The 26,696-nt window shown below is 38.2% G+C and overlaps 1 protein-coding gene and 1 long non-coding RNA gene across 4 annotated transcripts in view; both read right to left on the bottom strand.

The window, feature by feature from the left end:
* Snap25 (Synaptosomal-associated protein 25kDa) overlaps positions 1-26,696 on the bottom strand; it is a 1,254,720-nt gene that overhangs the window by 149,290 nt on the left and 1,078,734 nt on the right. The window lies entirely within an intron of this gene.
* LOC137241487 (uncharacterized) lies at positions 18,097-18,549 on the bottom strand. The gene is made up of 2 exons (XR_010950004.1): positions 18,233-18,549; positions 18,097-18,164 (listed from the first exon to the last, which is right to left on the bottom strand). It is a non-coding gene; the product is annotated as an uncharacterized lncRNA (long non-coding RNA).

Raw genomic sequence — 26,696 nt, 5'->3', positions numbered from 1 at the left:
GCTATATTGCCCGCCAAGTCTTTTTGTGCTGTAAATTTAACATTTTTGCTGTCTACTAAGTGCGTTACTAGCGCCATATGATAGCGTAGAAGCAAAGTAATATAAAACCCGTGCTTCCACCCTATTGTACCTACCAACTTTTTGAAGTATTTTTTCTTTTTGAGTACTATGTCTCTGGACTCAGGAAAACGTCGTGGTGAGGCTATGGCCAACGAGTCTGAAACAGCTAAAAAAAAAACTCCAAGTCTCAGCGATTCATCTCCAAGTTTAAACCGTAGTATCCAACAACGCTTGATCAAGAACAATGAGGTGATATTAAAAAAAAAATTTTAGAAGCAGAACAGCGTATGATTGAGTTTTTCTGCAAAAAGCTTGATGATAAATTTGAGGAGTTAAGGTGTGTGTTTACCGAGATTAGCGGAGGAGTAACTATCTTGGAAAATCGGAGGCCTTGAAAGCGAGATAACCGACCTAAAGCTGAGCTTATCAAAGCAAGAAATCCAAAATGGTGCATGCGACGTTCGAGTCCATGGTATACCCTTTGAGGAAGGAGAAAATTTAACCAGCATGGATCACCATATGTGCTTCGCTTTAAGCATGCAACCACCCCCATTAAAAAGCATTCTTCGACCACGAAAGGTAGGTCATAGCACAACTGATCCAGCTTTTATCATCAAATTTCAATCGCCGGCTGATAGAAATAAATTGCTGCGAACAATTTCTACGTTCAGGCGCCAAAACAAAAATGATACAAATATCAGAGGGCTACGTCTAGTTCCCGTGGGAATAAATTCCGATGCACCAATCTTTGTAAATGCATCGCTGTCAAAGCAAAATTATGAAATCTTTAAGGCTGCTATCCGTCTTAAAAAAAAAGAAAAAATTTCCTCGGTTTTCACAAAAAGGGGTTTGGTGCATATCAAGCGTAAAACCAACGACCTACACGAAGCTGTACCGGACTTTAATTTTCTTGATGGCCTTGGAGGAAATGCTACCGAAAATAAAAACTCCTTTCGAGAAGACGGCGCGCTGGCTCCAAACACCATTCAGGAATATCACCAAAGACCAAATTGACCCTCTCTACCTATGTATCGCATTCGGTATACCACTCTATTTCTTTTTTATCTTTTCATCTTTTGTCTTTTTCATGGCTTTCAATGTCTTAAAATGTTTGAACATGTTATTGTTAGTGAATTGTAGTGAAAAGCATTTACCCTATTGTCTTTATAATGTTGCGTTCCGGTTGTGAGTTCTCGAACTCGAAGAACTGCTTAAGTACTCTGTCGCGCATAGTCAGTAGACACGCTAAAGGTCTCAGGTTTATACATATAAATGCGATTGCGGTTGGCAAAGAGGAGCGACTGGCGCGGCTTGTTGGACGGCCATAACCGTTTAAACGATTAAGCGCCAATTAAGTAAGTAAGTATAATTGTAATAAAAATTTAATACTGGCGGCACTTATAAGGCAATAATGTTCCAAATAATAAAGAGCAACAAAAAGTGGAGTGCTACACATAAACTATGTTAAGTGTGCCTGTTTATTTTAAGTTTAAAGTTTTTACCAATTTAAATTAAACATAAGAAAAAATACAAATAGATATATTTTGCTTGTGCAGTTCCGGCAACTGTAAAATTAAAACAAAAAGAAAAGTGGAAGAATGTGATAGATGTCACCAAAAAATCAAAGGCGAGGGTGGCGTGTGATGTGTGATGGATGTGCCGCCTATATTTCGAATGTTGATCAAGTTCTAAGAGAAACACTTTCAATATCCGAAATAAATAAGATCATGATAAAACTATAAGAAGTTAAAACCATTCTCTCTCTTCGGCGGTTTTTTGATATTTAAAAAAATGTTATAATCACACTCTAAAACGTGGAAATGCCAAACTAAAGGAAACTAAAAAAAAATGTTTGGTTTGAGTTTTTTCAAATGCCAAACAAATAAAATTAATTTTTTTCCAATTGTTTCAAAATCGAATTTTGTGTATTATTGTGTGGATTAGCATACAGGGATGGTATCAAGTGTCCTTGCTACTGCTATAAGGAATAATCTCGGTTGGAGGTACCCGATAGTGTGTATTTTGGTCTTATTCTTTGCGGGAGGAACACGTACCCATTCATTCATTAATTGGTGATTGATTTTTCCCCGACATGCCTCTCCAAGCTCAATGCAGATCTCCCTAGTTGGACGAAATCCTTCACTGTCTATTACTTACGCAAATCCGTCAGCAGTGACGTGGCTGCCAAGGCGCGAGCGTGCCATTGTTTCTTGGAGGACAGCAAGTACTACGCCCTTTTCTTATTTACTGCAAGATCTACTTTTTCTTTATCCAGTACAGAGAGGATACAACTTATGTCGCGTTTGCCAAGGCCTATGATAGCAATATCATCAGCGTACGCCAGCAGTTGTACGTTCATGGATCATGGATCGGCTACTAGAATTAATTTCTCTAGCATTTGGTCAAATAAGTAGCATGATAGGGCGTCACTTTTTCTGGAGCCTCTTTTGGTTTCGACTGGTCGGAGCGGTCCCAACGCAAAAATTAATTGATGATTAAAAAATACATAATATGTCATGATTTTAACACCCATTCTAATTCATTTGATATAACGGATTCACTTTTTACCATAAAGAGAACTTTCCTATCCTATCTTAACACTCAACAAAAAAATATAAATTAAATAGAATAAAAATACGTAGAAAAATTTACGTACTAAAACTGTTCACTTATTTAACAATGTAGTATATGTATAATTTCTAACTCTTTTGTATAATACTCAGCTGATGATTTTTATTCTTTCGCTGAGCAGTTTTAGATCTCAAGGCTTAACAAACCTCTATCAACAACTCTGCAAATACAAATCCGTGCGTCATGCGGATGCGCCCCTCGCGACGCACTATGGCGCCTTTTGAGTGTTTTCTTTGCAAAAATCATATCCTTTGAACTAATGAAGATATTTTAAAGATTTATACTGCACCTTAAAGCTAATTATTTAGACTTTGAACAGTTTAAAATACAGGGTGCAGGAGTAACAGGGTGCTTCACAATAATTCGTCAAAATTGAAAAATTGTAGAAATACACAAAAAAAAAAAATTTGTTAAAACCTGATGGAAAAACTTTGAAATTTTTTTTTAATAAGATGTATTTGAACATGAAATCCGATAAACTTATGATTTATATGAAGGAGTGTGGCTCTACCCACTTATGATTAAAAGTTTTGTCTTAGTAGCAAGGTTATCAATCTCCACCAAATTTTGTGGACGCATTACTTCTGTTAAGATATAAATAAAAAAAATAAATGTAAGGCGCGATAACCTCCGAAGAGATCTAAGGCCGAGCTTCTCTTCCAATTTGCGTCGTGCTCCTCTTGATTTTCCCTACAAATTGGCCGGACGGAACCTACATGATTTTATGCCGACTCCGAACGGCATCTGCAAGGCAGATGAGTTTTCACTGAGGGCTTTTCATGGCAGAAATACACCCGGAGCGCTTGCCAAACACTGCCCCGCTTAGAAAAATTTTCTTCTAATTGAAAAACCTTATTTCTAAAATTTTTGATGTTGCTTTGCCCGGGCTTTGAACCCAGGGCATCCGGTGTGGTAGGCAGAGCACGCTACCATCACACCACGGTGGCACGCTGTTAAGATATATATACTGAAAACTTGAGCTGGCGGATTCCAGACTGGTTTCTCTCGATGGAGGTTAGGAAAGAAAGGCAGTGATTAATATTAAAATTTCAATAGACTTTATTTCACAAAATATTCAGTGGAAAATAACAGAAAGAGAGTTTAAAGGTGCAAGCATGCAATTGCTACAATATTACCTTTAATATATCCAGGGACTCTGCGTTCTGGCGGTGTGACGTTTGATGTGGTTTTAACTTGCGGCTTCAAGACGTTCGAGCTTACGTAAACTGCTGCGGTTTTAATCCAAGTGAAAGATATTCCTTTCCACGCATTCCGTTTACCCCCAAAGCTAACAGGCCTTTGGCGGGGTAACTTAACGAAACGTCACTTTTTCTTTTAGTATAAGTGCTAACGGCCGTAACAAATAAGCGGGTTTGTATTAAATTGCATTAGGGTGGCCGGCCCTTAATTTTCCTTTGGGGTTAGCCTGCTGGCCTAAACATGCCGGCCCCTTGCGGTACGCAACGTCGCCTTGCCCTCCTGCTAGAGTAGACAACATCTAGAGGAGAAAGATGAGAAATTTGTGGATGGACAGACTGTACACATGAGTTCAAAGTATAACATATTCTTTATTACAAAATTCATAATTTAAAGGCAAATTCAAAATTCATTTTTTTTTTTGATATTTATCTGCGACACTTTAGGCTCTGGATACTCCAGAGAGCACGAAGCCGAATATCGTGCTTTGCGCCAAGAGCGGGCCGAATGACGCTGGCAGAACTTGATTCAGCATAATGTCGGCATATACGTCTGCCCCGAGAACTAGGCGTACTGGCGACGCGACGTAGAATTTGGGATCGGCGAGACAGATGTGTGTATACATAGCCGTGATGGCTGGATCCAGGCTGTGACTAGGCGCCACTCGGTGGAAATGTGGTGTGACGACGGCATGGGTCGCAATGCGTTTGTTATCGCCGTGCTTCCCCCGCAGACACACCACACAGCCTGTCTGGCTACCCACTCGAGTTTCGTCCAGCCGCAGATCCCGGACCAAGTCGGCCGATATGACGGTTGACGGCGAACAAACATCGATCAATGCTCGCACCAGATGTAGTCGTCCTCCAGCTTCTATTTTGACGATAGCGGTCGGCGAAAGCGAGATCATGGGCCCCAGTACGGGTCCAGCGACGGGGTTCAGCCAGGTACGTCCACTGCGGAACGTTAGCGGCGTCCTTAGCTGGCGAGTGGCAATGACTCCTCGAGAATCGGCGGCGGTCGACGTAGAGCGAGGCAGGCTAGTCGTGATGGCTTCGTGACGGCGATTTGTGTTGTTGTTGGCCAGCTGAGGGCGTTGTCGTTGTCGGCGACGACGGTGAGGGGTTCTGTTCGACTGTTGGCGCTCATGTTGTAGCAGGGGTCGGAAGAGCCGTGGTTCCGATCCCCCTGATCGTCGGAAAGGCAGTGGTTCCGATCTATCAGAGAGTCGGAAGGGCCGTGGTTCCGATCTCTCTTGGACAATGCTGGCCGGTTGAGAATAGATGTCCCTCTCCGTGGTTTCTCGTTCCATCTCCTCCGCCTCAATATCGGAGGCGTATAGTGATAACGCCCCTTCGAGGTTCTCGCGTTCTTCCTCCTCTACCTGTACGCTCCACGGCTTGTACGGCTCACGCGAGGCTTTGGCTTGCTCATCCACGTGAAGGGTGGTGTGGTGTTTCTCGCCACATCGCCGACATCTCCCGTTGCTTGTGCAACCAGCCGTGCGATGTGCCATGGAGAGGCAATTGCCACAATAATTGCCCAGAAGAGCTTCGCGCATCCGTTCCTCAGGCGTCTTTGAACGGTAGACTGGGCATAAACGGATCGGATGCCTAGCCGAACACAAATGGCATGGGACCTTGAAATAGCTTGCCTTTTTTTCATATGCCTTGCGCAATTGGCCGTAGCGGGTCATGATGCCTGCAATTAGACTCATTAAGTCATATTATATACGTGTCGATTATTTTTCAAAAAAAATATCTGATTGTGGCTGAGTGACGAGATTACCTCAAAATTGTGACTTATAAAATTTTTTGGAACCCGGTATACAACTTTCGGTATACAAAATGAGGTATACAAAATTTAGAAACAGGTATACAAATTTAGGCATACAAAATTAGGTATACAAAATTTAGAAACAGGTATACAAATTTAGGTATACAAATTTCAGAACTCGGTGTACAAATTTCGAACTTAGGTATACAAATCCAGGTATACAAAATTAGGTATACAAATTTAGGTATACAAAATTTAGAAACAGAGTTCAAAATTTGGAGTTATCTTTGTGTCCCCTAGTGTGTTTTAAATTGCAGAAACTTGCTATAAATGGTGGTGATGTTTACTATAAGCCACCCTGGGCTCCCACCAACCAGGTGCAAAACTTTGCTGGATTATTATGTGGACATTCCCTACAAAAAATTTGGTCACAAACTTACCCACGCCCATGCAAATGTGACTATGAATATAACCTGTGGCTGTAAAATGACTAGTCAAATGACGTGGATTGACGCGGCGTCTTTGCAGGGTTATTACACTGGTGGCTAGATCGGTTATTGCCCCTTCCCTTGTATGTGACAATACTTCTCTTTTTCCTCATACGTTCGTAAACGATTTGGTATACTCTTTTAATTGGTATTTCATTGAATAGCAACGTCTTACTTGCTATTAACGACCTACCAGAATATTTGGTACATTTGGCTTTTTGGGCTTAAATGGTGCAGGGTGAGTCAAGTGCTCATTAATTGCGGCCATGGGTGTTGGCATCACTGCTTGTTGTTTGGTTATTAAAGGCATTTCCTGAATGAGAAATGTCATTGTGAAAAATTCCACGAGGCTGTACGGTAGCAGAGCGGTAAGTGTCGTAGATGTATTAAATTATTATTACTATTAATGAACTGTTTTTCTCTTTTCTTTTCAATTTCAGGTTTTCTGCAGCATTCATTTCGTCGCACAGTTTCATTTGGCTAATTTATTATTGATCATATTGGCGGGGCGTGCCGTAAATGATAAGAACTATTTGCCGCTATGGCATTCCTCAGTGACAAAAACGAAATATCATACAAATATGGCCAGCATTTTTTTGTGCCAAAGTGGTTTATTTTCTTCGGCGCTCATTGTGGCAAAGACGCGTGGTGTTTGTATAGACCCCTTTTAGCATTGACCAGCGTGGTTGGGCAAGAATCTGGCTGGTGGGCAGAGGTGAATGTGTGTTTGTATAATTCGAGCGACTCAATGTTTGCGAAAGCTTATTTAAAAATTATAACATAACATAGTTGTACCTAAATGATCATCCAAGGCATATTCGAGCGATGACTGTGACCGGACTGTGCAACGCCAATGTGGTTCTTCTTCGTAAATTGACTTGCACAGCGGTGACCTGATCTGAACGTGACATTGAGACATCCAAAGCCTTATGCGTCACAATATCGTCAAGATTGTTATGCAAATGTATGAAATTGTGAGTATGCCGGTTTTTATTCTGTTTTCTCCTTAGAGGTACACTCCTGCGTAGTTAGCAACTATGTATTAAGTACATCTATTTACAACAATTTACATACCTATTAACCTATGTGATGCTTATCTACTGAAAGCTTCAGCATTTGAATTTGTTGGTTGCTCCGTTGATTGTTTAATTTTAATTACATAAATATAACTTCAATACCGGGATATAACACGAAATTTGTTGTACATATTTTCTTATCAATAAGATATGGCGCGATAGGTGCGGTATCGAATGCAATATCCTTGGCATCATTATGAGTAATACTACCCAAATTTTTACGTTATACTTTAATGGCACGACTCTCAGAACCATTAACCTTAATTGTTAAATCCAGTTTGTAGTCTACGTCTGTATCCGGCCAGCGTTGTATCAGCACATGGAGGTCCCATTGCAGTTCGGTTGATTCAATACTCAAACGATTTGCTGTAGCTACAAAGTTCGACCATAGTTCTGATGCGAAATGTGGCGCTATTGGTGCGAGCATAATTATTGGACTAGCCAAAGCGCGTTAATATTGTGGACTATAGCGAATAATGTGTTTAGGTCCACGTCTTGTCGAATTTGTTAGGCCTTGCATTTTAGAGATGGCCACACTTAGCTGGTATGAGTGTCGATAATTAAATGTTGCACCTTTCACATAAGAGTTGCGTGCATCGAATAATTTAGCATCTTCCTCTTTAAACGCTTCACTTTCTGTATCAATATGTTTTTGCTTTGGTTCAGTACGTGCTGCATAAAAACATTGTAAGGTCTGCCAAAGCCGTTGTTGCCAGTTCAATATACCAGGGAAGGTCGCGCTGGACGAATGTCGATGTGAATTTGCGGCTACATCCGTAGGTTCAGCATAGAAGCTCTCATTGGAATGGAGAACACTACTCGCAAAAGCGATTGTGTAATTGTCTTTATTTCCTTCGCATGTCAATATAATATCCTGATCTTCCGGAGAGGCATCCGTGGATATTGAATCAGCTGACAAATGAGACCTTTTAAACGGCGACGAAAGCAAACCCGATTTACATATGGCATTATCCATGTTTGAGGTGATAGGAATTTGTGATGCTTGATGCTTGTGCATTCAGAGGCAACATGGTTTTTTTGTATGGTATGCGATTGCAGCAAATGATTACTATTACCCATATTCTTGCAATATGAAGGCATACGTAGAAGAATGTCTTCAGCACAAAACCTTTCCATATCAACTTCGGCAAGATTAGCATCCAAATTTTTTTAGAAGTCATCATAGAAGATTATATCACCATTATTATGATATTGATGAGAATATGCTACGCTGTTATTAACTGCCCCAGCCATCAAGATAGCTGCTGAAATCGTGTGAAGAAGCACTTGAATAACTTAAATTGTTGCCAAATAGACGCCATCACCACCACCCTTGTTAATATTATGACTAACACCTATCCCCCTACCAACGGCACTCTGTATATCAAATGGGCATCTTGAGATTAAAAGCACCACCGCGAAAATTCACAAGCAATTAATGACGCGATGAAAGTTATGTGTAGTAGATATGTATTTATATAAAGGCATGAATATAAAGTAAGTGCAGCGAAAATGAGTTAATTGTGCGTACGTGTTTGGTGTAACATCTTCTAGGTGAGAAAAGATAATAACATTGTACAGCACAGGGCTAGATATTCGGCCAAACCAATTATTTCAAGAAGATTGATTCCTAAGTACAAGGTTATTGCTTTATGCATAAAGCTAATAAAAGCTGTTTTCAAAGGAATCACTACATAGAAATTCCAATATAATTTGCAAGTTACTACTATCAAAAATTAAATTTATTTAACTACTTTTATGCACATGTCACCTTGTTGTTCGGAGCTGCATATATATTTTTATTTGTTTGGTGTGTTTAAAAAATTTTAAAAGATAAGATGTAGGCGTGATCTAGCATCTTAACCAAAGCTCAGTGCGTATACAATGCCCGAGTGTAACCGAACTCAGACTATCAGAAAGTATTTCTGTCGATATAGACTTTCGCAAACAGAGGAAAGCGAAGGCAGTAGTGCATTCGCAGATCTGGTTTTTGATAACTTACGCGCCCGTGATGTTTCAGTTTGACGTTGTTGTTGCATTAACGACAAAAACACTCCACGAAGGTTTTGGGGGAGTGGTGCCGACGTTCATCCTTTGCCGAGTACAATTGTTCCAAACTAATTCGGATTTCCTCCTAACGTTTCTCAAACCCCTTCTGGTTTGGTTCACGATGGTGGAAGTTTTTTTTTCTAATTTTTGAGATAATTTGGTATTCTACCTTTTCACATGCCGTTCTATAGCAACATGTTGCAGATTCCATGATTCGGTAGATTTTGTTGTGGGATTTCGTGAGATCGAATTATTATTATTATTAATAGGTCTAGAAGCTCTGCGACCTTTGTGTAGATTTATTGTGCAAGACCTTTCAGCCCAATTTTGTATCTGGCGGCTGTAAAATACTATCGGCAAAGGTTTTAATGGGATGCAGCAGATTCTTCTGCCTCATCGCGATGGGGTGGTAAGATGATGAGCTTTACCAAGGGTCGGATTATCTGGCCTTTCATCGTAATGATATCGACCACTCTGACGCGATCGTCAGGTCCTGGGTGTAATTTGACCACCCGTCCGAGTCTCCATTCATTTGGAGACAAATTATCCTCCTTTATTACGACCAAGTCCCCGATTTTTAGGTTCGTTTTGGGAAATCTCCATTTGTTTCTTTTCTGCAGTTCAGAGAGGTATTCCGATTTCCACCTCTTGCAGAAGGAGTGATGTAGAGATTTTAACTTGTGCCATCGATTTATGATGGAGGCAGAGTTTTCGCTGGCGTCAGGTTCTGGTGGAGATAAGAGATGTCCTCCTACCAGAAAGTGGCCTGGGGTTAGTGGCTCCAGGTCTGATACATTGTTTGACGCGGGGCTCAATGGTCGGGAGTTGAGGCAGGCTTCGATCCTGCATAGCAAGGTTGCAAACTCCTCAAAGGTAAATTTGCAATTTGAGGCGATTTTTGTGAAGTGGCTTTTAAAACTTTTCACTCCCGCCTCCCACAGTCCCCCCATGTGAGGAGCTGATGCGGGAATGAAGTTCCACGATAAGGATTGATAGGAATACCTGGATAGGGTGTTATCGCGGGCATTTTGTAGGAATTCCCTCATTTCCGCTTTAAGTGCTCTAGAAGCCCCGACAAAATTCGTGCCATTGTCGGAAAACATTTTACTAGGGCAGCCTCTTCGCGATACGAACCTCGCAAATGCTGCTAAAAATGATTGGGTGCTGAGGTCGGAGGTGGGTTCCAAGTGAATCGCTTTCGTTGCAAAGCAGACGAACAAGCACACATACCCCTTCGACACTCTACAACCTCGCCCTCGAAAGTTCTTTATATCGAAGGGTCCCGCAAAATCAACTCCTGTGTTTGTGAATGGCCGTGAGTACGTAGTTCTCTCTTTGGGTAAAATTCCCATTAGCTGGGTTTGAACACGTTTTCGGTAAATCGTGCATTCCTTGCAATTGTGGATTGTCGATTTTATCATGTTCTTGACCCGTGGTATCCAATACTGCGTACGGATGAGGCGTAGCATAAGTTGGTTTTCCCCATGGAGTGAGATCCTATGGGTAAACTTTACAATAAATAAATGACTGGGTGTCGCTCGTTGTACGGGATATCTTGGGAAGCTTCGAGGCGGCCGCCTGCCCTCATAACCCCCCTTTCATCTAAGAATGGGTTCAGTGGTAGTACCTCGCTCTTTGCTCCTATGAGTTTTTTAGATTTTAAAGCTGAATACTCCTCCCCATAATGCCTCTTTTGGTAGATAATAATCAGACGTTGGGTCGTTGCTTTTATTTCGCTCGACGAAATTGAGCAAGACTTCGACTGAAATGAGGCTCTTGTTTTTGGGTTAGTTCTTTGAAAGAATATCCAGACGTAGGATAGTACTTTCAAAGCTCTCGAGAGGTCAGAAAATCTTGTGAAGAGATCAGAGTCTGTATCTACTATTGATGAGTGTACCTGGACCCGCTTTTCTTCTGACATGGTGGTATATTCTGTTTCTTGGGTAGGCCAATTTGAACTATCTTCATGAAGCCAAAAAGGGCCCTCCCACCACAGGGCTTTGTTGATAAGATCTTCAGCGGGTATACCTCTACTTGCGAGATCTGCCGGATTTGTTGCCGAGTCGACATGAAGCCAGTTTTCTTTCCCTACTTTGTCGATTATTTTTGTCACCCTATGGTCAACGAAAGTGGACCACGAGCATGGGGGCTTGCGAATCCATGCAAGGACGATTGTCGAATCCGTCCATAGATAGGTGGTAGGGTTGTTAAAATTAAGATTTTTCGCGACTGACTGTACTATTTCTGCTAGCAGGACCGCACCACATAGTTCAAGGCGGGGCAGAGATATAGTCTTCACCGGGGCTACCCGGGTTTTTGCGTAGAGCAGATTTACGAACACATGATTATCAACTTGTACCCTCAGGTATATTGCGGCTGCGTATGCTTTCTCGGAAGCATCGCAGAAGCCATGTAGTTCGCTGCTCGCTACCGGGGAAAACTGTACCCAACGTGGTATACGAATGCTTTCAATATGTCTGTAGCTTTCTACAAAATCATGCCATCTATCTAATATCGCGGGAGACACGGCTTCGTCCCAGCCCGTGCCTTCCAGCCAAATACCTTGCATAATGATTTTCGAGGTAATAATAAATGGCCCTAGCCAACCTAGTGGATCAAATAATTTTGCTATAGCAGATAATATTGTTCTCTTTGTGAACACGACTTGGTTATCGATGGGTTTTGCAGAAAAATAGAAATAGTCAGAGTGGGCATTCCACCTGATCCCTAACGCTTTAACCATGCTAGCATCTTCAAAATTTAAAAAATTTTCGTTTAATAAATGCGATCTTGGAATACCTTCCAGTAGTTGGTCGCAATATGAAAGCCCACTTCCTGAGGGAGAAGCCGGCTGATTGTAATGCCGCTTGAATTTCGTCCCTTGCCTTCGTGGCGGTGGCAATGGTGTGTCCGCCCGCTAAAACGTCGTCGACATACATAAACTGTCGTAGGATGTCCGATGCGATGGGATAGGTTTCCTCTACGTCCTCTGCTAGTTGAAGAAGGGTCCTTATGGCCAGGTAGGGCGCGCAGTTTACTACGAAGGTCACCGTCTTCAATTCGTATATGCCGATGGGTTCGCTGGTGGATGACCTGAAGACGATGCGTTGATACCTGGTGTCCCTGGGCTCTAGCAATATCTGCCGGTACATCTTTTCGATGTCACTGTTGAATACGTATCGGAACAATCTCCAACGGAGTATGAGAATTGTTAGATCACTCTGAAGGACTGGGCCGGAATGAAGGACATCATTTAAACTTATTCCATTAGCAGTGGGACAGGAGGCGTTAAAAACAACTCTCACTTTAGTGGTGGTGCTTTCTTCCTTAATTACTGCGTGATGGGGTAAAAAATAGGTGTCGCATGTATCAGCCGGAACATGCTCTTCTACCCGTGCCATATGAGCTAACGTTTCGTATTTGGACACGACTCGGTTATATTCCGTTTGCAATTCGGGATTTTTCGCTTACCGGGTTTCGTTTCTGAAAAATTGTGAGCACGCGCTCTTAAGCGACGGTCCTAATGAGATACCCTTTTGAAAATCCTGCTTAAAAGGCAAAGACACGATATATTTGCCATCTTTATTTCTTTTGGTGGTTTTTTCATACAACTCCTCGCAGTAATTTTCGTCTTTGGTATAAATATGGTTTTTGGGAATGTCTTCCAGCTCCCAAAATGACGCTATTTGTTTATCCAGCGATACCTCATTAAAAAATGACACACACCGACCGGCTGGGCTGGCCGTTTCCGTTTGGCCAGTTAATATCCAGCCAAATACTGTTTCCTGCGCAAGGAGGGTGCCTAAAACATTTTTCCGTATACCGCCTAGCATTATCTGTGCGTAAATATCCCCACCCAGAATAAGATCTACTTGTTCATTTACAAAGAACCTCCGATCTGCTAGCACCAAGTCCGGGAAAACTTGGTGTGTCATGGGGTCAATTTGACAGGTTGGCAGATTGCCGGTGAGCTGGGCTAAAACCAATGCTGTAGTGTGTATGCGTACATTCGGGTTTATTGATGACTGCAACTGAATGAAGCATGCCTCTTTCACTTGGGCTGACACCGTGTTGTTTATCCCTGACACTTGTGCATTTAGCTTCCGACAGGGCAAATTTATCCTTCTCTTAAGTCGCTCCGAAATGAACGAGCACTCTGATCCGGAGTCTATTAGGGCGCGGGCCGAAAAGTGTTCATTGTTATAAAATATATTGACTTGCGCAGTGCCTAATAGAACCCCTTTGCTTGTATTCGCGAAACAGGAATTGAAGTTGGGTGGTTGATTATTTGCCGTGGCAAACTGACGTTGGGCCTGAGCCTGTGCCGAGGTAGATGGTCTTTGATCTAATTGTGTTTGTTGGGTTGTGGTTGGTCTTGCACTCATGCCCGTATTTTGTTGAATATGCAGGAGTGTGTGATGCCTTAGATGGCAAATGCTACAATTAAAGGAGCACGTACATTTGGATACTGTGTGTTTCGCTGAGAGGCAATTCAGACACCCCCTACTGTCTTTTATAAACGCTACTCTGTCTACGACAGAGAGCCGTTGGAAGCTTTGGCATTGTGACAGCTTGTGGTTATTTTTCTTACAGCATCTGCAAGTATTTCTAGCTACATTTGCTTGGTAAGCGCCTACCTTCTTTTGAGACGAATCATTATTATGTTTGGGTGGTGGTTGTTTGGGAGCTTTGGTATTTTTGCTACCTGTTAATCCCGAGACTGTTTCCAAAGTCTGGAACCTATTTGATAAAAATTTATCCATATCTTCCCATTTTGATATTTCAGTTTTATTTTCTATGGTCTGTTCCCATAAAGCTAGCGTGCTTTCGGGTAGTTTGCTGGAGCATAGATATGTGAATATCGCATCCCAATTGCCTATCTCAATTTGATGAGCTTTCAGAGCTGAGATGCAGTTATTTATTTCCCGCTGAAGTGTTTTAATCGCGGTGCCACACTCACTTTCTACGCTTTCAAGATTGAATAATATTTTTAATTGGGTATTGACGAGAATTCGTTTATTCTCATATCTTTCCCCTAAATTCTTCCACGCTGTGTCAAACCCTTCGTTTGTAAGTGGGCATTTTTGCACTATATCCCTTGCCTCACCCTGCGTTTTTTGGTTGAGGTGAAATAACTTCTCAACTGGAGTGATGCGCTTATTCCGTATGTATATTGCCGTGAACATGTCACGGAACGTTGGCCAGGAGAGGTAGTCACCTTTGAATACATCCGTATCGCACGGAGGTAGTCGCATGCTGTGTTCTGGATCAGGTGTCCCTTCTCCCTCCTTATCGCGTTTAGTTAGCTTTGCTATTAATTCAGCCATGGTTGAACTGCCGCGTACATATGCGGCATACGTCGCCTGGTATTTCGGCTTGGCCTGCGCTAACACCTTTTTCTCTGCCGTTTCAGAGTACAAGAGATCCTCATAAGGTAACTTTGCCTTTCTCCAATTATTCTTTAACTCTTCTTGGTGAATGGCTAGAGTACATTTTATGTGCTCAGCTTGAGGTCTGTCGTTGAATTCAGCCTAAAACTGTGCCACCTCATCAGTTGCTTTAATGAATTTCTCCATATCGTTTGATATTTAACAGAGAAGAACTATTATGCAGGGCCTAATTAGCAAATTCGAGTTTGATGCTCAGAAGCAAAGGGAAGGGTTTCAATAACCTAACACCACCACTCAAAAACAAATTTTCACGCAAAAGAAAAATTTGGAATCACCTCTTTATGATCTTTTTAAAATAAAGTGTTATTTTCAGCTCTTCGCCATTGAATACCAGATTTTATGAAAAATAATTATATACGTGTATGATATAATATAATAAATATGTGATATAAAGATACAGTGAAAAAAATCGAATATAAATGTGAGGGTTGAACGACTCAAACCCAATTTATATTGTTTTTTAAAAAAAGAATATATTATAATTAAATTGACAAAACAGTGAGCCTGTATGTGTGACCGGTGTGCAATATGAGGAGTGAGGTTATGTCTCTTCTAATAAAATGTATTGCTGGTGCTAAGTGTCCAAGGAAAATTTGCTTGCCACAAAATTAACGCTTGTAGCTAGAGCCAATAAATGGTCTTTTGCAATAAAACGTGTGTGTGTGCACGTTTAAATTTTTAAACGAGCAGAAAGCACTGTGATAGCTATTTTTTCTAAATATTCAGATAACGACCAAAGTGGTGTTATAGAAATTTGGACAAGCACCTTTTTGTCACGAATAAGCTCAAAATGTGTATAATAATTTATAACCGCGATGGTTGCAAGAACCGAAAGTGCAGTGCAGTGCAACGTGTCAAGGGAAGTTTAAAGCCACTGACTGCTAGCCTTAGGCTGTGTCCAATACCTCTTACCACGGGTTGGGGAGAGTATTGGATAGACAAAAGGCTTTGCAATACCACTGTTTATTCAGTAATTTTTTAATCACCGTATTTGATTAATATGAACAACAAATTTTTTACACTATTCTCTTGTGTCACTTGTTTTTTAGCAAATTTTTTATCACCGCGTGTGATTTATATGAAAAAAACTTAACCACTTTTTTCTTTGTGTCACTTTTAATTTGAGCACATACCTTTTAACCAACGCTTTTATTAGTGTTTTACGCTGAACAAATTCCGTTGTTTTGTCCGGAATGGCTTTGTAGTCAACGCTTGATGTGATGATTTGATAAATTTAATTGTTTTATTAGTGGACTGTATCTCGATATAGTTCTGACTCATTTACTGGCGCTCGAAGGACCATGAAAACTTGAGCTGGCGGATTCCAGACTAGTTTCTCTCGATGGAGGTTAGGAAAGAAAGGCAGTGATTAATATTAAAATTTCAATAGACTTTATTTCACAAAATATGCAGTGGAAAATAACAGAATCAGAGTTTAAAGGTGCAAGCATGCAATTGCTACAATATTACCTTTAATATATTCAGGGACTCTGCGTTCTGGCGGTGTGACGTTTGATGTGGTTTTAACTTGCGGCTTCAAGACGTTCGAGCTTGCGTAAACTGCTGCGGTTTTAATCCAAGTGAAAGAGTTTCCTTTCCACGCATTCCGTTTACCCCCAAAGCTAACAGGCCTTTGGCGGGGTAACTTAACGAAACGTCACTTTTTCTTTTAGTATAAGTGCTAACGGCCGTAACAAATAAGCGGTTTTGTATTAAATTGCATTAGGGTGGCCGGCCCTTGATTTTCCTTTGGGGTTAGCCTGCTGGCCTAAACATATACTCTTATAAAAGTGAAATGTGTACGCTAGGGGATAAGTATATAAACATTGCTTGAAAATTCATTGTATAAATTTACTTACATATTGTAACGATTTTACTGAAATTCCCCTTATTTGTAATCCTCTGCTAAGTTCGAATCACTAAACTGTTGAATAAATAACTCCAATATTGAATAATGGAAAAATGACCTTTATTAAAATACTTCACAATAACACTCAAACTGTGCAACGAATAGCTTAATAACCAAACTGATAGCTTAAAGGAAACTGACTTTCAAAATAATACTGCTATTCCTCGCTAGATATCGTCTTAGTCGTAACTGCTTGACAACTCAAATCAAACTGAATTACAGCGCCTCTACATCTGTCGCCTCTTATACTCTTTGGTTTCCTCGTTCGCATTTTCTAGAATCTACTAGCATTGTCCATGAGCTCTCAAACTTCTCAGCTGTAACTACAATTGCACAATTTTATAGTTTTTCTCATTGCATACTTATAGGAGTATCTAAGATATATGCATGTGTTAGTGCATTGACTCTCCGCTGCTCGTATACGTACATGGTACTTATATGTAGACGCAGTTATTGTTTCGTTTATGTAGATCAAGCGTCAGCAAATTGGAAATGCAGATATGTTAGTGAGAGCGCAATAATCGCGCACAGCACGTGATGCATCTGTTTGCTTAGTTCATTCGCTTATTAGCAAGCAACAAGACAAGATCATTGGTTATTATATTTTTAATGCGCACAATGGGAAGCTAAAGATTTATACAATTAAATAGATTGTATTTGCGCAAAAGGGTTGGTCAACGTTAAATATTTTTCGCTTGTGTGCACTGAAAAAATTAAAAAACGATCTTTGCTTATTGCTTGCTAATAACATTGCGAGCGACGCACACAATCGATGTTGCTGCGCCAATTGCTCAGTGACTACTAAACTAGAGATAATAATAATACATGTGAATTGAGTGTGCACAATTGTGCCACTAAATGCCGATGCCTGATGTAGATACATAATGATTGAATTATGCATTCACGTCACTGCTTAGCATCGGTTTAGAGATGGCAGCACTCCTTAGTTTTGCTAATATTCGTAACAATATTTTAGAAAAATTCAAAAACCAAATATTTTATTAATACTTAACTAAGAAAAAATTATTAAAAGTTGTTCAATATCTTTCCATTTGAGCCAAAGATGAACAACTAATAAATTTTTGAGCACTGCCCACTTATGGTAAACTGTTTTATCTTAATAACCGCTTTACCAATTTTATTGATTTGTGTAAAAATTTATTACTTTTCTCGTAGCCAAAGCCTAAGCTTTAAAATATATATACATAAAGGGTGCTTCAAAACTCATCTTAAAATTTGATAAATTTTAAGAAGATGTAAAAACGAAAATTATATGATTATAATTACTAAATTAAATAAATGTATTATTTATAATAAATAATAAACTTGTATTTATTGATTTCTTTTTTTTTCAATAAAATAACAAAACTAATTACTAAATTTTAAAAATATTTTTATAATTCAAATATTATAATTTATTAAATTTTAATGAGCTCGAGGCAGTTTAAAAAATTGAAACACAGTTTAAATTTTTATATTTCAATTTTATTTGGTCGATATTTCGATCTCATTCTGAGATCATCCTCAGGAACTGTGGACAAAAACAACAATTAGTTAACATGTAAACAATTTTCAAACCCTAAACATAATACCACTTACACAATTGAATATGTTTTACCGACTAACAAGATGTACGAAAAAAGAAAGCGTAGAAGTCAAATAAATATGAAAATATAAACAATTTAAAACACCGTAAGTATAAACAAAAATCTACAAAAACAACAATACATAGGATGACGAACAAAAAGACATAATCATTTGCATTAACATACAAATGTACATATGTACATATATATTTGTCATCCCACTGCATTTGTTGTGTTGAGCTGCAATTCTAACTAGAACAGTGTTGTTGTCTTAAAACTAAGTCGCGGTAAACGCGCGCCAGCTGATCAGTGTCTATTTTATAATTCATTTTCGTGTCATTAGGGGTGTTCGTTATGTGCAGCATTTCTCTAGTATATCTTTTGCCGTAATTTTTCTCCTCGTGTAAAATGGATACATTATCGAAATCGGGATAATGCCCGGTATCTTTGCAATGTGATGACAATGCCGTCTTATTGTCCGAAAAACTGCTTCTTAATTTCACATTTGACCTGTGAGCGGAAATCCTTGTCTTGAGTTTCATTTTTGTTGTCCCCACATATACCTTTTTGCATAAGTGGGACCCGTCACCATTACACGGAATCCTGTAAACTATATCAGACTTCTCTTGTTTGGGAATTCTATCCTTTGTATTGCTGTAGAGTTTTCTTAGCGTGTGTTTATAAGTTGACGCGATCTGATATTTATCTCTGTCATAGAGCTTTGAAAATTTTATTCTTTCCGTTATTCCTGGAACATGAACTACTGATTTGTATATTTTTCCCTCTCCTTTGGTTATGTTGGTTCTCTCCTTTTTTCGGTAAAGTATGTTCGAAGTAATTGCTTTATGGTTGTCATAGGGAAGTCATTCTTTGTCAAGGTTACTTTTATTTCGTCAATATTCTTTCCGTGAAAAATCGTGTCGCTCATCGAGAGAACTCTTCTAATGAAATTGCTTGCGGTGTTTATAATTGTTTTTTTGTCATGTTTTGAATTAAAATTAATAAGTCTTCCAGATGCCGTGGGCTTTTTATACCAGTCAATCAACAATTTGTTATTCTTTCTGATAATAAGAGTGTCTAAGTAGGGTAGCAGATTAAAACCAATCAAATTAAGAAATACGAAAATCTCAAAAGTAGACAAAGAGAAAATTTAAATATTAGGGTGGTCCCAGAATGGTTTCATAATATTTCATCTATAGATTTTCCCACAGACATTCGTTGGCTCTTATCTCTGGGTCCGAATTATGCCCTTCCAATTCAAGATAAAGAGTTTCCTTTATTCCAACTTATAGCAGACGGGGAGAATGTTATACGCACTATTGAAGACAAAGAAAAACAAGAAATAGGAAGAAGTAATTTTACTAAACTTATACACGAGCATCTTAATAGGAATAAAATTTCTGCTAGGGATAAATTTATAAACAAAACGGTACTCGCCACAAAAACATTTCTGAAAAAGAATAAAGATATACTGATTCTAAATGCAGATAAGGGTAATGTAACGGTAGCGTTGGAAAAAGCCGAATATGATAGAAAGATGCAAACGATTGTTAATAACATTTCAACATATAGAGTGTTAAAACGAGACCCTACTAGTAAATTACAAGAGAAGAACAATGCGTTAGTTCAAAAAATGCTTGATAACGGTGTTATCAATGAAATAGAAAAACAGCGACTTTTAAGCAAAACTGCCAACCCACCTAGAATTTACGGTTTGCCTAAAAGTCACAAAGAAGGGGCGCCACTTCGACCTATTTGTTCCTCTATTTGCTCACCGTCGTATGAATTATGCAAATATGTTGTTAACATATTGGAAAATATAACTAAATCGTCTAAATTTAATGTTAAAGATGCGATTGAATTCAAACGAAAAATAAATAATACCTATATCTATGATGATGAGATTCTAGTGTCTTTTGATGTAGTGTCCTTATTCCCGAGCATTCCAGTAGACTTGGCATTAAAGATAATATCCTCAAAATGGAATGAATTAAAAGACCATACAAAGTTAACGCAAGAGCTGTTTTTAAACATAGTTAAATTTTGCATAATGGAAAATCGTTACTTTAAATATAATGAAAAAATATATCAGCAACGGTCAGGAATGCCTATGGGATCACCAGCATCACCTGTCGTAGCAGATATAGTCATGGAGGAACTACTATCCAAATTCATGATGGAAACTGCCAACAAACCGCGCTTATTAACTAAGTACGTTGACGACTTGTTCGCGATTGTTAGGACACAAGATGTCGACAAGATGCTCAACGATCTTAACAACTTCAATAAATCAATTCAATTTACAATAGAAACGGAAAAAGATGGAGAGCTACCCTACTTAGACACTCTTATTATCAGAAAGAATAACAAATTGTTGATTGACTGGTATAAAAAGCCCACGGCATCTGGAAGACTTATTAATTTTAATTCAAAACATGACAAAAAAACAATTATAAACACCGCAAACAATTTCATTAGAAGAGTTCTCTCGATGAGCGACACGATTTTTCACGGAAAGAATATTGACGAAATAAAAGTAACCTTGATAAAGAATGACTTCCCTATGACAACCATAAAGCAATTACTTCGAACATATTTTACCGAAAATAAGGAGAGAACCAACATAGCCAAAGGAGAGGGAAAAATATACAAATCAGTAGTTCATGTTCCAGGAATAACGGAAAGAATAAAATTTTCAAAGCTCTATGACAGAGATAAATATCAGATCGCGTCAACTTATAAACACACGCTAAGAAAACTCTACAGCAATACAAAGGATAGAATTCCCAAACAAGAGAAGTCTGATGTAGTTTACAGGATTCCGTGTAATGGTGACGGGTCCCACTTATGCAAAAAGGTATATGTGGGGACAACAAAAATGAAACTCAAGACAAGGATTTCCGCTCACAGGTCAAATGTGAAATTAAGAAGCAGTTTTTCGGACAATAAGACGGCATTGTCATCACATTGCAAAGATACCGGGCATTATCCCGATTTCGATAATGTATCCATTTTACACGAGGAGAAAAATTACGGCAAAAGATATACTTTAGAAATGCTGCACATAACGAACACCCCTAATGACACGAAAATGAATTATAAAATAGACACTGATCAGCTGGCGCGCGTTTACCGCGACTTAGTTTTAAGACAACAACACTGTTCTAGTTAGAATTGCAGCTCAACACAACAAATGCAGTGGGATGACAAATATATATGTACATATGTACATTTGTATGTTAATGCAAATGATTATGTCTTTTTGTTCGTCATCCTATGTATTGTTGTTTTTGTAGATTTTTGTTTATACTTACGGTGTTTTAAATTGTTTATATTTTCATATTTATTTGACTTCTACGCTTTCTTTTTTCGTACATCTTGTTAGTCGGTAAAACATATTGAATTGTGTAAGTGGTATTATATTTAGGGTTTGAAAATTGTTTACATGTTAACTAATTGTTGTTTTTGTCCACAGTTCCTGAGGATGATCTCAGAATGAGATCGAAATATCGACCAAATAAAATTGAAATATAAAAATTTAAACTGTGTTTCAATTTTTTAAACTGCCTCGAGCTCATTAAAATTTAATAAATTCTAATTACTAAATAATTTTTTTGTTGTGATAGAAAAAGGTGGATCATTTATTTAATCTTTCGTAGTCTTCGACACTTGAAAATATATCTAACAAGGAAACCATTTCTCAGCTATAGAGTCTGTAAAATGTTTTTGTGATCTTAAAGGCCTCATGGATGATATGACTGGATCAGAAGAGATGGCCAACATGTTGAAAAGGTCCTCGTTTTGTCTAAGTCGTGAGATTTTGCAAGCGTTGGTACTTCTATATCTTTTGTAGTCTTTGTTCTTAGATTTTTGAGCTTCTTCAGACAATTCTCCTAATGGTAAACACTGGTATTCTATTAAATCTTTTCCATGGGCCAAAATTTTATGTACAGTTGGTGTGAGCTTTTTCTCAGCATACTTTTGAAGCAGCAGCTCTGCATTTTGCGATGCATATTCACCAAATTTAGGTCCATTAACTTTTTCATGGCAATTTAAAATATTTAAAATTACTCCTAATTGTTTGACGATATCTCTATCGACTCCAGTAATTCGAGCAGTCATTTCATAGTGTTCACAAAATTTTCTTAAGGAGTTTCCATCATTTGTGTTGCCGTATCCATACTTTGGGCAGTCAACTCTCAGGCCAAGCTCATTATAAAATGCATCTTGAATTTTTTTTTTTGTTTTAATGTTTGTTTATCCTTAAATGTTGCATTGTCGTCGAAAACTTCTCCTTGTTGTGGTAGTATATAAGCCAGTTTCAAAACGAATTCCATGCACCTTATCCTCGCATGCAAAGGAGATATTCCATACTCATAATTTAGTTCGTCTATAATTGAATCATCAAGATTTTCAAAGTCTCTTTTACTCTTCTTACAGATTGGACATTTCAATGTAGATGATGTGTTTGTTAGTAAGTTTAAAACTTTTCCATCGACCATTGTTAGAAGAAAATCATGCTTTCTGGTAATAACATTCCCGTCTTCGATGGCAATTATTCGTTCTTATTTTGCGATTTGATTTTTTATATCACTCACTGTAGCTTTTATGAGTTCCGAATACTCCCTCTCATATTTAAATAATATCGGCCGGCACAATTTAACTGATGATGGCCGTAGATTTTTCCAATATTCTGAAGCTACATCTTTTAAACGGAGGGGAACGAAAGAAGCCATAAACATATTACCATCTGTAATTGTTCCATCGTCTACATTTATTCTTTGTTTATATGCGCTTTGTCCTGATGATCCATCACATCCCCATTTATTTATCAATGTTAGACTTTTTGGCAGTGATTTCAACTTTTCTACAGAAAAACATTTCAAGAGTCGCATAGACGTAGACGTATGATCCATTAAGTTTTAGAGCTCAACTTCAGCTGATACTTCGGTTATTTTGGCTCTTGGAGGAACTGCTTCTTTCTTGGCTTGAGTGATTTGTTTTTATCCAGGGAAAAGATCGGCATTATGTTGCAATAATGACTCGCGAAATATATTATAGTTATCTTTCGATAACCCGAGATCTATAAACAGCGCTCTTAAGGAGTGTATCTCCTAGGTAGCGCATTTGGGGGTTTGAGAATGCTGTTTTCGATCTTTCTCTGTTGCACTGGAATTGCTAACGCAACTGCTCCCATGATATGAGACTTGGTGTTTTCTTCGTCCTTTTTATATTTAATATCCAATGCTTCTGAAAGATGAGTCGTGGCGATAGTTCTAGTATAATCTGACAGTTTCCTTTTCCTTGCGTAGTCGAACATTCTTCAATGGGGTTTGTTGGTCTTCCTCTAGTTCGATTGGATGATGTACTAGGCATTTCTCCGTCCAAAAAACTTTTACCAGCTAGCCAGCTTTCATGCTTACTTATAAACCTTGAAGTAGAACGACCGACTGCTTGCCATTTTCTTTGTATTGGAATGTAGAGGAAACCAATTTTTTCTTTCAAGTCTTCGTCTTCTTTGTTGCATGCTTCATTTGGTAATTCTGTCATAATAGCCTCAACGAACTTCGCCTTTGTTTTTGAACCTTTGAACACCTCAAATAGTTTGGGTTTTCTAGAGACATATACAAATTTGCCATCGAGTATATCTTACTAAAAAAATATGTGAGCTATTTTTATGTTTATTTAAATAAACAGAATACTTTATTCTATAGACTCCAAAAAACGACTGATTTTGGGCGTTGTATTACACATTGCTTTATATACTCAAATTATGGAAATGAGTTCCAGGTATATTATGCAGCGTGTAACCGAAAAATTTGATTTTATTAACAAATTCCAACAAAAGTGATCACACTAAATTCGCCTCCTTCTTACCTATACCTGTTCAACCTATACCAAGGATGCATCACTTTATTTGATATAAAAAGTGAAATCGCAGCAAGACGCAGGTGGACCTTATAAATTCGGGTAACTCAATATTTAGAAAATACCTACTGTAAATTTCACGGAGACCTTTTTTGTCCTTTTTTTATTCGAAAATGGTCTTAAAAATAGGCTTTCGAAAAACAGGTAGATCTGACAACTTTTATAAAAAAAACAAATTTTATGTTTTGCTTCAACCTACAACTAAACACCCTTTCGTTATAATACAAGAAAACAGTAGCAGGCCGTTTTATTTAGAGACAAAACAATTTTTAATACAACAAAAAAGAACAAAAACACAAATTTCTCTAAGTGATAAAAATTATTCAATTTGAGCGGCTCTACCTCCTAAAATATCATTTTTATACCTTTCATGAAAATGAAATGGTATATTAATTTCGTCACGAAACCGAAAATTGTAAGTCCTTAAAGGAAAATAGATAGACCCACCATTAAGTATACCGAAATAATCAGGTTGAAGAGCTGAGTTGATTTAGCCATGTCCGTCTGTCCGTCTGTCTGTTTGTATGCAAACTAGTCCCTCAATTTTTGAGATATCTTGATAAAATTTGGTGAGCGGGTGTATTTGGGTGTCCGATTAGACATTTGTCGGAACCGACCGGATCGGACCACTATAGCATATATCCTCCATACAACCGATTTTTCAGAAAAAGAGGATTTTTGTAATATGTTACCCAATTTAACAGATTGAAGCTTCAAACTTCACCATATACTTTCGTATATTGCACGTATTGTTGCCTGAAAGAATTGATGAGATCGGTCGTATATATAGTATATATCCCCCACAACCGATTGTTCAGATAAGGAACTTTTCGTAATTACTGCCCTATTTTAAGGGCTAGAGGCTTCAAATTTCAACGAATGCTTACGTATATAGCATATATTGTTGTCTGAAAAAATTATAAAGATCGGTGGTATATATAGTATATATATGGTGGTATATATAGTATATGTATATATATATATATTTTCGCAAATTTTAGCCCCATTTTAACAGCTAGAAGCTTCAAATTTCACAGAATACTTACGTATATAGCATATATTGTTGTCTGAAAAAATCATAGAGATCGGTTGAACATATAGTATATATCTCATACAACCGATTGTTCAGATAAGAAACTTTTCGCAATTTCTACCCCATTTTAACAGCTATAAGCTTCAAATTTCACCAATTGCTTACGTATATAGCATATATTGTTGTCTGAAAAAATCATAGAGATCGGTTGTATATATAGTATATATCTCATACAACCGATTGTTCAAATAAGAAGCTTTTCGCAATTTCTACCCCATTTTAACAGCTATAAGCTTCAAATTTCACCGATTGCTTACGTACCTATATAGTATGTATTGTTGTGTCAAAAAATCATAGAGATCGGTGATATATCTAATATATATATGATGGTATATATAGTATATATATATTTTTTTTGCGATTTCGGCCTCATTTTAACAGCTATAAGCTTCAAATTTCACCAAATGCTTACGTGTATAGCATATATTGATGTCTGAAAAAGTCATTGAGATCGGTGGTATACATAGTATATATCTCATACAACCGATTGTTCAGATAAGAAACTTTGCGCAATTTCTGCCCCGTTTTAACAGCTAGAAGCTTCAAATTTCACAAAATGCTTACGTATATAGCATATATTGCTGTCTGAAAAAATCATAGAGATCGGTGGTATATATATTATATACTTCATATAAACTGTCATTTTTGCCCCTCTTTTACGGCTAGAAGCTTCAAAATTCATCAAATTTCATCAAATAGTTACGTTTACGTCATATATTTTTGAAAGACGTGATTCGTAGTCATAGTTTTTACATGCAGACCACAAAAAACGTGAAGCTTTGCATCCTCACACAGATTACCTACCTATTTATACCTTTCATGAAAATGAAATGGTATATTAATTTCGTCACGAAACCGAAAATTGTAAGTCCTCAAAGGAAAATAGATAGAACCACCATTAAGTATACCGAAATAATCAGGTTGAAGAGCTGAGTTGATTTAGCCATGTCCGTCTGTCCGTCTGTCTGTTTGTGTGCAAACTAGTCCCTCAATTTTTGAGATATCTCGATAAAATTTGGTGAGCGGGTGTATTTGGGTGTCCGATTAGACATTTGTCGGAACCGACCGGAACGGACCACTATAGCATATATCCTCCATACAACCGATTTTTCAGAAAAAGAGGATTTTTGTAATATCTTACCCAATTTAACAGATTGAAGCTTCAAACTTCCCATATACTTTCGTATATTGCACGTATTGTTGCCTGAAAAAATTTATGAGATCGGTCGTATATATAGTATATATCCCCCACAACCGATTGTTCAGATAAGGAACTTTTCGTAATTACTGCCTTATTTTAAGAGCTAGAGGCTTCAAATTTCAACGAATGCTTACGTATATAGCATATATTGTTGTCTGATAAAATTATAAAGATCGGTGGTATATATAGTATATATATGGTGGAATATATAGTATATATATATATATATATATTTTCGCAAATTTTAGCCCCATT

Source organism: Eurosta solidaginis, chromosome 1 (assembly GCF_040869045.1).
Source record: "Eurosta solidaginis isolate ZX-2024a chromosome 1, ASM4086904v1, whole genome shotgun sequence".
Classification (NCBI taxonomy): Eukaryota; Metazoa; Arthropoda; class Insecta; order Diptera; family Tephritidae; genus Eurosta; species Eurosta solidaginis.
This window is presented reverse-complemented; position numbering and strand designations above follow the sequence as displayed.